General features: G+C 41.0%; 1 long non-coding RNA gene across 1 annotated transcript; it reads left to right on the top strand.

Moving 5' to 3' along the window:
• Positions 1-501: 501 nt before the first annotated feature.
• Positions 502-10,806, top strand: LOC142584885 (uncharacterized). Its single transcript, XR_012828954.1, has 3 exons — positions 502-2,455; positions 4,687-4,904; positions 8,057-10,806. It is a non-coding gene; the product is annotated as an uncharacterized LOC142584885 (long non-coding RNA).
• Positions 10,807-12,490: the final 1,684 nt, after the last annotated feature.

Here is a 12,490-nt window from a genome sequence, read left to right as displayed (position 1 = left end):
TGTGGGGCGTGGTGGTCTGTCAACGCTTTAGATATAGAATCTAAAAACGTTGTGGTCTGTTTGTACCATCATTGCGGCCACAATGGAATGTGCAAACTTTGTGCACTGTTCTGCAAACCCCTGTGCAAAAAACATGCAAACGGCTGCTCTGTTCTTGCTCAAATTTTGTAGAGCGATCGCATTTTGGCGTCGACTTTACACTTGGCACAGTTAAGTGCCTTGCTTGTAAGAAAAAAAACGCAAATTTGCCTGTGCCCTTGAGGCTGCAAACAGCTGCCGTAACGGCGCAAGCATAAACCAGTTTCGCCGCCTGCCGTCAGCTTTAAAAAGCAGTGTCTAATGGAGGACGGTCGCCTGTTCCAGGAGCAGGCAACAAGCGGCAGCGCTCCCTGATATGCTGCTTTCTAGCTGACGACAGGCGGCGTTACAAGTTTATGCGTACACCGTCGCGGCAGCAGCTCGCATTTTCATAAGCGCCGGTAAGTTTGCATTAAAACAAAGATCAGGCAATTAACTGTGCTAAGTGTTATACTAAACGAAGTAGGCACCAAAATGTGGTCATTCTGCCAAATTTGAGCAAGGATAGTGCAGCGGTGAGCGAAAACTGTTTTGCGAACGCGCGCAGCGAAATATTCAGGATCCAGCACATGACTTACGGCTTTCGTATTTACTTCGACTTTGGATTCGCAACTATGAGAAGCACGGCTATGGCTCTGACGGCACCTTGCTATCTACGGCGGTGAACGAGTATCTAAACGCGAGTGGCATTCCTCTCTTGCTTGCGTTGTGCCTGTGAAATCTGACAGCGGTGGCAGCATGTCGTCCGATCCGCCTTCAACTGAACTCTCGCCGACTGATGCGGAAGGAGCGGTTTGCCTCTTGTTTGCGTTGCGCCTGTGAAATCCGACAGCGGTGGCAGTATGGCGTCCGATCCGCCTTCAACTGAACGCTCGCCAACTGGTGCGGAAGGAGCGGTTTGCCTCTTGCTTGCGTTGCGCCTGTGAAATCTGACAACGGTGGCAGTATGTCGTCCGATCCGGCTTCAACTGAACGCTCGCCGACTGGTGCGGAAGAAGCGGCTTGCCTCGTTTCGCAGGAGCCATCAAAGAAAATCGTGAAGCTCACAGGCGCCCGGAAACTCGCCGACCTCCACGAAAGCCTGCGGACGGGAGGGTTCGTGTACCTGATGACAGGCAACGATCTTCTAATACAGGTGAGCGTAAATGTACTGCGCGTTATGGAGCGCAAAGAGGATTTGGTCATTGTTTGGTTCATTTTATGTTATTTTGTATACAATGTTTTTTGCAATGTTGTTTGCCTTCCTTCTTTATTTTGTGATTTGCCTCTGTATTTACTTTGCCCCTCCCCTCTGCAATGTACAACCGTACCTTGAGGGTATGATAAATAAATAAATAAATAAATATGGGCAAAGTAGCAACAGTATGCGTAGCGGAGATGTCGAGCACGATTAATAACTTCGGTTGCCGCGCTTTGAACTGACAGATCGAGTCTTAGGAAATTGCTCTGTGTCACTTCACTGTGCTGCCAACTACTAATATTTTTGTTTCGTCGCAGCCAATGCACTTGACCTTAAATTGAGAAGTGTAGCGCATACTTGCCCGTACGAACACAACGTTGCTCAACTATAATTATTGCCGTGTCGAGAAGCCGCAAGGAAGCTAGCCTTTTCAGGACTTCCATCTTCTGAAAACTTCTGCAGTTGGTTTACTACTGATATTGGGGTAAGGTGTGCAATCGCTTCCCTATCTGGTAGGAGAGGGAGTAGTAACAGCTTCAGTCAATGTAATGGTGCTTTAGTTAGCATAACTGGTCGCAGTATGCCATATTCTGCAAATTTCTTCAGCGTTTAACTAATAAAACAGGCAAGGCGACGAAAACGGACTTGTTGTTTGCCTGTTCAATCTTTGTCGTCATTTGTGCGCTGCAACATTCACACAGCAATGAAGTTAAATTGAACCAACTGAGGAAAAAAAATTGCTGGCATTTTCAGCAATAGGATTATGAAAACCTTGGGCAATCAGCAATATGGTTCTATCTTTGTGAAATCATCTGTTCTTATACACTGGTGGTTGCTGACATTGCATAAATAAGCTTAGCCTTGTTAGCTTAATGCGTCCTGTACTTAGCTCACCTATGGGCAGCAGGATTAGTGCTGTGCTGTGCTGTGATGGCTCTAAATAACAAACCTGTTTGGGACAGTACAGCAACCATAAAGAAAGGCTGTTTAATTAATCAGTGCCTGTTCAGTGCCCACAGCTTCACTTCTAATGTGCAAAACTATTGATAAACCATCTGGGTGTGCTTTCAGATCTTTCAACGACCGGTTCCAGTGCTACGTCGACATGGGTGAAAGCACGACGGTGTGTGATGGAGCATTGATTAACTTGGTTGTCTCTCCAAGCCACGCCGAAGCATCATAGGCACCAAAAAAGCCGTATGCACCCGATCTTATTTAATCTGTACTCATGCATTAACTCTGTATAACATTAAAACCTGTCGTATGCTGGAAAGCTATAATATCGCTATTAGCAGTACTTTGAAGAGCCCCTCACCAGGCCACATAGCTAATTCAATTATACGCTGGAAGTTGTTAGGTGCCCTCTTGGGAGCATTCTACTGCAAAAATTTTCAAATTGGCTCATTAATAGCTGAGATAGAAATATTGCAGTTCCGCAAACCCATGATTTAAGGAGGCGAGCGTCACAGCCAAAAAACGCTTGGATGCCCCTTGCCAAGCCACTAGTGGAGAAAAGGCTGCATCTTGTTCCATACATGCATGAAGTGGCCCACGATTTAAAGAAAGTGGCCAGCAGGTACAAAGTACCTATTATTTTCTTGGCTCCATGGAAGCTTACTGGCCTGTGCCCACGCATCTCAGACCCACAGAAGCTGACCCTTTGTGGTAAAAATCATACAAGGCCATATGTGACTTGCGCGGTCGGTATGATGTACGAAATTCCACTTAATTGCGGCAAGGTGCATATCAGCCAGACAGGCTGTTGCACCAACGATTTGGCAAGGGAACATGAGCTGTCTGCCAGGAATAAGATTAATGCACATTTGCCTATGCACTGCAATTACTGCACGTGTGAGCCATATCTTTTCCACATCCGCATTCTTGGTAAACGCAAAGATTCTCTGCATGGGAATTAATGGAGGCCTGTTTCATCAACATGAAATGTGATGTCCATGTCAGTGATACATCTGTGGCTTGAACTGAATTGAATGACAGTTTCTGCACTGTATGACTGAATAATAATGGGCAAGCTTGTTTGAGTATTGCGTGCAAACGTATGTGCGCACATGGCCACCTTCACCTATAAATATGAACCTGTTTGCTTTCAGTAAAGTAGTAGCAAGGGACACTCATTCCTGTCCTAAAGCTTTTTTCTGCCCCTGGTTGTATCTTAACTTTGGGGAATAAGCTCATGGGAATTTAGTAAACAAATAAATGCATGCCATAGGGGCAATTCCACTATGTAAAAATAAAACGTTTTTTTCCCCCTAATATTTTTATGTATCTATATAGTCCTAGTTCCACTTTTATAGCATACGACTGTCCTTGTTAAATATTGGAATGCTCTGCTACTAATAGATATGACAAATGAGGTGTATTTATGAAAACATAAAAACAAAAAGCTGCAAAATATTTTTTTTAATTTTGTGCAGTCTAGACAGCCCAAATATAACTGATGATATATGAAGAGCTTAAGAAGCACAATCATGTTTGCGACTCCTCAATCCTTCCGTATCATCCTTCAAAGTCTTATCCGACCTTGACATTTGTATCTATCTCAGTAGCTCAGATTTATGTAATGCTGAGGGAAAATTTGACTTCCTGTTTGAAATAATAGCCATGTTTCACCAAAAAAGCTTATAAGCAAAGGCACCAAGAAGTTATCAGAAAAAATGCGTTCATTGAAATATTAATTAATTAGCCACCAGAAATGTGATAGGGAGTTAATAATGTTTGGATAAACACAAGCGGTCTAGTTTGTGTATTTGAGAACCAGAATGTTCTAGTATATTTTTGTTCTATCAAATCATCCTTGGCCTTCATATGACCTGCTTTTGTTCTCTGTTTCTGGTCCCAAGACAATGCTAGTCTGGTCTGGGCACTTTATGGCCCAGTATTTGTCCTTCACAAAGCTATACCTGTGTAGACGATTTAGCTAGCAATAAGTTTTCCTCAGAAGGAATGTTTGCAGGTGCGTCACTATGGTTGCTTATTTCACCTTGGTGGGGGAGCTTCTTGCTCATGGTACCAATGTCTGTGAAGGGATCAATAATGCGCCTTCCTTGTGCATGGTACCAATGCGAAAAGGGGGAGAGGGATCATGGTGTGTTAGTAAGGAGGTATCTGTATAGGGGGTGATAAAATTCCTCTTTAAATTTCATTTTAACAGCCCATTCATACTGTAACGAGTCAGTTGTCTCAGTCAGTGATTTTTGCTGTTCGTACATCATTATCCTTAAGCAATGGGCTCCATTTGCTATGGCAAATGTGCCCATATTTATCAAGAGCCCTTTCTGTATTCTTAGCTCGTCACTAACTATATAGTAGGTAAATTTGAGCATGTGGAGTGATAGTCTGTGATACCACATCTTATGTTTTTCTAGCACTGGATTTTGTTGTTGATTTCAATGAATACTTCTCTTTTTAAGGCTGTCTGGTAGTGCAGTTCGACAGGCGGAGAATGCAGTCAAAGGAGAGTACAAGGAATGGAAAGAGTACAAAGGAGTACAAGGAAGTCAACGTAGACACTGCCTCCGATGCCCATTGACGTTGCTGCAGACCTCTGAAATATTACAGCAGGAGGCATGCCTGACAATCTTCAAAAGAAAATTGAATGGATTGCCTACAATTCGTCATCTCAGACAATGTAAGTCACAACAATTACCTGGATGCATTGGTCAGCAAAATAATGAGAACTCACACTCACCAAAATTCTATTCAGCCGGGTTCATTCGGGCTAAGACCTACAGAAATTCAACTCAGTCGGACTCACTGAGACTCACTTTCGAGATCAGTCTGAGTGAGTCGACTCATGCATCAGTTTGCCAACCTATGGCAGATGTAAATAAAGTTGGGATAGAATGTACTTAATGAGAATTCATTCCACAGTAATGTCTCAGTTATGTTCAGTCGTGCATTTTTCCCAACCTTGTATTGCAATATGAATGGTAAGCACAATGTTAATTAGCGTATTACGCTCCATTCTCATGCGGTTATGTCACTAAGGCAAGTGGAAGGTGTCTATAATCAAAACAAGTTTTTGTTGTCTAATTCATGATTATAACTTAGTTGCTGCGTAGTTCCCCTTGAAAACGCTCGATAACTGAGGGGAAAAAATTTTTTTCCTAAAGCTTTGCATTGGGGCAGTGAACAATGTCCAAATTGTGCAGTGCCTTTTTAAGTGTTTAGCAGTGTATATGGCATTGTTGGTTCGAAAGTTTTTTATCACTGATACATCGTTGACTAGTTCTGAATTACAGTTCACTCATAACCTCGAAATTTAAATATTCAATGGCAATGTCGACATTGCAGCCCTGAGCCCATTTTCTTTATTCTGGCGAACAACATAAACCCTGACACTAGCAGCGCTACATTTTATGCGGGTATACAAATACCAACTGAATTGGATGGAAAGACAGTTGTGGCTAGATGAATTCGTACAGTGCTGCATGCGTCATGTCAAATTTGCGAGTTCGGTTACCACCAGCAGCATTTCTTCTACTTCCATTCCTTTTCCTTCACAAAAAACAGTCATGAAAGCTACAGGAAGGTTAACACTCAGTCATAATTTATGTCATGCTTCAATGGAGCAATATCCTCCGTGGTTTCCTTGCCATGAGTCTTGGGTTAATGAGTGGGCGAGGGCGCTAGAATGGCGCGTTGAATAAAGCTTCTTTAGCTGCTGGTTACAGTTCTTATAGGTAGTGTACACCACAAAGGTAAACGGTACATAGACAGAAGTGCCGACTGTCAACAGAGAGGTTATTATTCAATGTGCCGAATTTACACAAGCAAGTGAAAGAGCTATCTGAAAAACATTAACTTCTGAAGATAGAACAAGAAAAGCAGACGAGTGGCCAAAAAATGAACTATGCTGGAAATCGGGATACAAAAAAAATATAATTGCATCACAAATACAGGCCGTTCACGTGACTTCCAGAATAACTTTAGCTCTTTTTCTGATAGGGCAGTCAGAAAGGCATCTGCAAGGTCAAGCGCAAGATTTGGCATGTTGAATTCACATAAAATGTTGTGTACGAAATTTCTCTTTCATGCGGCGCTTGTCATATGGGGCAGACTGCCAGATGCCTTCATGAGAGGTTGTGCGAACATGCATATAATGTGCGCAATGGCAGAGAAAGTTTTTTTGGCACATCATACTAGCATGCGTGGCTGCACTCCTTGGTTTGAAAGAATGTCAGTTATTCACAAGCACAGGGATGGTCTTACCCATATCATACTTGAAGTAGCACAATTGGCATGGGAGCCGAGTGCATGCATCAACAAGCCATCCATTGCCTTATCTGAAAGAGAGCTCAAGTTTCTGGGAAGTCAAACCTACGGCCAGCATTTTTTACGCAACTCTACATTTCTTCGTGTGCCTCTTGATGGTCTGCTTTGTTCTTTTTAGTAGTTATTTTTCAGATAGCTGTATCACTATTGTGTGTATTCAGCAATAAAACCTCCATTGGTAGTCAGTGCTTGTGTCTATGTCCTCGTTTAACCTTTGCACTGAACACTCACGATAATGGATCAACAACTAGCTTAATAAGCTGCCCTTGTAAATTCTTATAGGAGATGCTCCTTCAAGTTTGTATTCATGGCTAATTTTCCCTTGTGTGCATGTTTCAGTAATAAGCTAATTTGAAATATCAATTAAAACCTTTTATAACATCTTGTTTGGTGAAAGTATTTTAAGAGTTTGTGAACTCTGGTCATGATTATCCGTTTATCTTGGCTATTGCAGGACAAAAGGATTAAATGTTACCCCTGTCCTGTGTCAAATCCATCTGATCAATTCTCTAACCTCGGTCTTGTCACGTACCTAATGCTTTCATGGTGCAGTTTACTTAAATTCTCCCATCTGATGACTCACAGTTCAACTGTCTGATATTATTTCATGGAAATGTTGCATATTGTTTTTTGTGTATTGTTTGATGTCGAAGGTTGATGCATGCTTTCTTAAACATCAGGTACCCAAGTAAATTGTGCAATGTTGCTGCAAGGAGCCTCGTAAACAAGTACCCAGCTCTGAGGGACACATTGCACCTTGGCCATGTAATAGCATTTTCTTATAACTTTTTATTATTTCTTTTGCACTTTTAGATGTTAAGCGTATCCTGGCCAAGGCAGCCGCATTTCAATGGGGGCATAATGCAAAAACACCCGTGTACTTAGATTTAGGTGTACGTTAAAGAACTCCAGGTGATCCGAATTTCCGGAGTGCCCCACTACGTCATGCCCCTTAATCAGATCGTGGTTTTGGCGCATAAAACCCCATAATTTTTTTTCACATTAAGCATGCTGCCAAAGCCTTTCTTACTACTTTGTAAAGTTTATGGCCATCCTTGCTTGCAGCTGTTCAGGTCTGTGTGCTTGTGATTGAGTAGAGATGTGGTGGTTTTAAAGCTTTGCAGCTTAACTGAATATGAAGATATCAACAGCACCTCTGCATCTGGCATGCATATGGCCACCTCTTGTAAAATTAATTGCATGCTCAGCTAAATATGTATTTGGTTAAATAATACATTTTTGTACCTGTAGCCGTTTTCATGCATTAAGGTTTTGACCAACACCAATACTGAAAGTAATTCTCAGATATTGTGTTGGAAGGTGTGCTAAAATAGCTCACTTGGTACATTTTGGAACATGAAGGAAACAGTGCAAAAAGCAAGCTAAGGTTAGGGCAACTCCATGTTTAACTGTGCTGTGTTTGCAGTTTCTTTAAAAACCTGAAAACTGGAAGTCATTGAACTGTTGATTAGGTATGTAAAGTCAATTTCTTTCATTTCATTCCAGTTCTCATGGTATATGTGCCCAAGAAACAAGTACAAAAACATGCGAAAGTGAATGCCACCAGGATGCCCTGAAGTCGATGCAGAAGTGAAAGCAAGAAAGGCAAGCGAAATTGTGACACATGCTCAAAATCTGGATTTTGAAGACGGGTGATCAGCTGCAAGTTTGCATGCATATTTCACTAGATAAACTGACTCTCCTTCTTTGTTATGTGGCTTAGTTGAAACATTAAGTTGCTTCTCTCGATGTACTTGTTCGTTTCATTTACATTTTTTCTTTAACAAATGCAAACATGCAATCCAGCTATAGCAACTATATCTGCAATGCTGTCATAGATTTTGTAGGTGATCAAAGAAGCAAAATATCATATCGCATCGCCACCTTGAACCTAGAGTGAAACATTAGTTCAAGATGTAGTGGTAGATGCATTTATAGACTAGTAATACAGCATTCGTACTGTAATGTATATTGATATACATACTAAGATGTAGTGAAAAGTGTGTGGCTATGCTGCTCTGACACTTCAGTTGTTTTAACCCTTCATTGATGAGTTCTGCATACAGCATACCAAAAAATATAAATTTTTCATGCTGATTTTTGGCATTGAGTAAGAAGTTTCTTGTTAAATGTATTGAGCCAACACTGAATGGCAGCAAGTGTCATTTGTCGGTTTAGAGCAGGAACACAGGATGGGAAAAAAAGGACATGGGACTCATTTTCTTTGGAAAGCACGGTCAGAGGAGACAGACCAGTGCAAGATCTGCTGTAGTGACCTCAGACACACAATGCAAAGAGCCCTCTGTACAGATTCCAAACGCAGCCATATGTCGCTTGGGGAGAAGCCCACTTCTTCCCCCATAATACTAAAGGAGTTTCTAAAAAATATCCTTTATTTTCGTTGATTATGCTTATTCTCAATGTCTTTTGCACATTTAGGTATAAAATAATTTCTTTTGTATTTATATGCGTGCTCATTAAAGGGTTAAACAAATAAAGTGGTTCCAATGAATATGAATGCATAACTTTAGCGACTCTAGTCACAATGTGTTGATCATTCCATAATCTTTGTGAGACCACGAAACAGGAACTAGGCAGCATGAAAATCACTCAGCAGTACCAAGAAGGAAGTTTCAGCACTTATACAGTACTGCAGAATACACTTCTCTGATCTCACTATGGGGAAATAACTGCTTTGCAAGTGCATTGCAGTACTTTAATACTTTAACTGCTTGCTGCAAAAGGAAAGTGCCATTAGAGTATTACATAAGGATAATGTGTTATGAGGCAGTCGCTAGACGTGGTATGTCACATCACTGAGTTGCCGGCGGCCATTATAATTAGCTGTTTTCTGTGGCATTTTTAACTTGACAGAACATAGTGAGCATTATTTGATCAATAAACAATACTACGTAATTCTGGCCCTTATTTGGAACTTTGTCTCATCTCCGTGATGAGCGCAACCCGCTTTTGATGTTACTGAGATGGAGTGACTCCTTGCAAAGCAGCAGGGTAGTCTTGTTAATGATGCTGTCATTCACACTTACGCAGATTGTTTAGTAGGCATTAGCTCAGTGCCATTCCCCTATAGAATCACAGCTTGCATTTCATTCATGTATAATAGAAACATTCTGTAGATTTCATGTGAAAATGTGACATTGGAGGGCATTATGCTATAAGTTCACAGCAGTGAGCCCCATTATTGGAAGACAGCTGTTGTCTCAAATTACTTACAGCAAAGTGAAGCCATGTACAATGTACATGTGCAGTTTAGTATGGGCCACAATGACCAAAACAAACATAAATAATGTTCTCGTATTGCAAAAGAAAATTGTTCGAATAATCGCTAATGTTGACAATACAACTACCTCCAAGTGTGCTTTTGAAGCACATAACACTGTCCGCATCAATCACTTGTATAACTTGAAGTTGTTAAAAAAATTTATTTCTCAATGGCATCCACTGCCAATTTTCATTCTACTCTGGCATCTTTGGACATGTGTCGTGCTAACATACACATAAGACCTATTAATACATGGAATATACCATGTTTTTGCGCTAATTATAAATTTCAAATGTTGTCTTATAACCTGCCCCATGTTCTAAACACGTATAAACATACAAAAGGGTATACCAAAGCTGAGCTGCGGAAATATTTTGTTGAAATGTGATTTTATGTCTTTGCTAGTAGATGCTGCATGTTTGCTTGGTTATTACTTTTAGTATTTCTGAACATATGCGTGACCATTTCAGCGTTTCGATTTTACTGTTCAAATTTTGTGCAAAGATTAATAGACTCTGTATGCATAAATAGTGAATGTTTCTCTTTATTGAATGTGACTATTCTGTGTGTGTCTGTTGAAGATTTCCTGCACCACTCTTGTGCTACTGCTTGTAGGGGTTTTCTGGACAGTCAAGCTGTGCAGGCAGCTTTTTGCCAAAAACCTACCCTCCAGTTGAATCTGGAAAATGAACTTATACATATATTCTTATACTTATTTAAATATGTTCTGCCTATTGTGTATCCACGTGTGTGGGCTTGTGATATGCCCTGATGGCAAGGCCATTTATGGTTCGTTCAAAGAGAACATCTACGGATGCATTATAGCTATTCTCTGGCTCCTCTCTTCCTGCTGTAAACTGGATTCTCTGCTTATAAGAAATAAGTGTTCCTTGTGATTACTATATGTGCTCTTGCTAAAGGTTACTGTAATGTGTTCATGTTCTTATTGAATAAAATGTTTACAAAGTTTTAACAGTTGTGCTGTTCTTTCAGATCTTAACCGGAGCAGGCAGCATTTGACGCAAACCTGGAGGCAGTGCTAATGGAAACATTTTGGAGGTGAGACAATAGTCTTTTTTGACAAATTGGATGAAATGACGGCCAAGAAGTTGCACTTTTGAAACATTATGGGATGTACTTACTATGCCGGCACCACGAGGATATTGAACTGGCGCTATTTATAATGTCCGGTTTTGCATTTATCTGGCCTTTAGGCATATTTCTTTTCTTCCATTAGCATCAATGCTGTATGATTGCTTTGATTTGGTGAGATGTAAATTTGTCGCTTAATATCAATATTGAAATTTAATTCCTCTGTCCATGTGTGCCTCCATGGCATATTGACATAAATGAGTCCTTTGTCATGGCAAAGGATTAAATCCTTTTTCAGATGCCTGAAATGCTAAATTACGTCATAAGTTTGGACATATTGCAGCTGTTTAGTATGCTTTGTAAACTGAAGCATAATGTTTCTCAAGGTTGGCCATTGATTCCAATTTAGCAAATCAGACTGTTGTCTTCTGTTTTTGCCAGGTATAGTCCATTGATGCATTTGAGGTTAATACAGTGATAGTAGCGAAATATTTGCTCTTGGTGTTTCACTCAGTGTAGTGTTATGTGCTCAGTGTTTTTTTAGTTGTTTATAGTATTGCAGTTTATCATAACATATAATGGTGGTTGAATAACTACGCATTTGTTGCACATGCAAACTAAAATCTATTATGTTGTGAGCTTCCATCTTAGTGTAGAGATAGTCTATTCACTACCCAGGCAGAGGTCACAGCAGTTGCTACAAGGGGTCTGGTTAAGTACCAGGAGGTAGTTTCACCAACTCTTGTGATGGTAATCATGTGCACCACCATTGTGAGTCTTCAAATGACTACCCTAGGAAGGGTCATTGTTGCCATTCCAAAGGGTACCACTGACTACCAAGGGGTACTTGCATGGACCACTGAGGTAGTCACATCAACTCCTGCTTTGGGGGTAATACATACACCTCAGTAGTTCTTGCGGGAGAGTCACCGGTACTGAGGGAGTCGACCACACTGTGTCTCCAAGAGAGTACGTGTTACCACCCAAAGGGTAGTTTAACCAACTCTTGCCATGGTAGTCATGTACACCACCATTGTGAGTCTTCAGATGACTACCCTAGGAAGGGTCATTGTTGCCATTCCAAAGGGGTATCGCTGACTACCAAGGGGTACTTGCATGGACCACTGAGGTACTCGCATCAACTCCTGCTTTGGGAGTAATACATACACCTCAGTAGGTCTTGCAGGAGAGAGTCACCGGTACTGTGAGGGAGTCGCCTGCACTGTATTTTCAAGAGAGTACGGGTTACCACCCAAAAGGTCATCATATGTGCGACGAGCAGATACACCCCGAAAAGAGTCGCTTGCGACTACCTTTTTTTTAAGAGTGTAGTTCCACACTCGAAGACGCTGGTTTATGCAATAGGGTATATATATATATATATATATATATATATATATATATATATATATATATATATATATATACACACACACAGCGAGATTGAAATAAAAGGAACACAAAAAGTATTGAAAGCGGCCAATAATGACGTTGTATTCGAGAAAGGTTTTTGAAACTTACGCTCCTCTCCAACGCCGTCGTTGCCCAAGGGCTTAAAGGTTTCT

The sequence above is a fragment of the Dermacentor variabilis genome, chromosome 6 (genome assembly GCF_050947875.1).
Source record: "Dermacentor variabilis isolate Ectoservices chromosome 6, ASM5094787v1, whole genome shotgun sequence".
Lineage (NCBI taxonomy): Eukaryota > Metazoa > Arthropoda > Arachnida > Ixodida > Ixodidae > Dermacentor > Dermacentor variabilis.
Note: the sequence above shows the minus strand (reverse complement) of the source record. Positions and strands in the feature narration are given on the sequence as shown.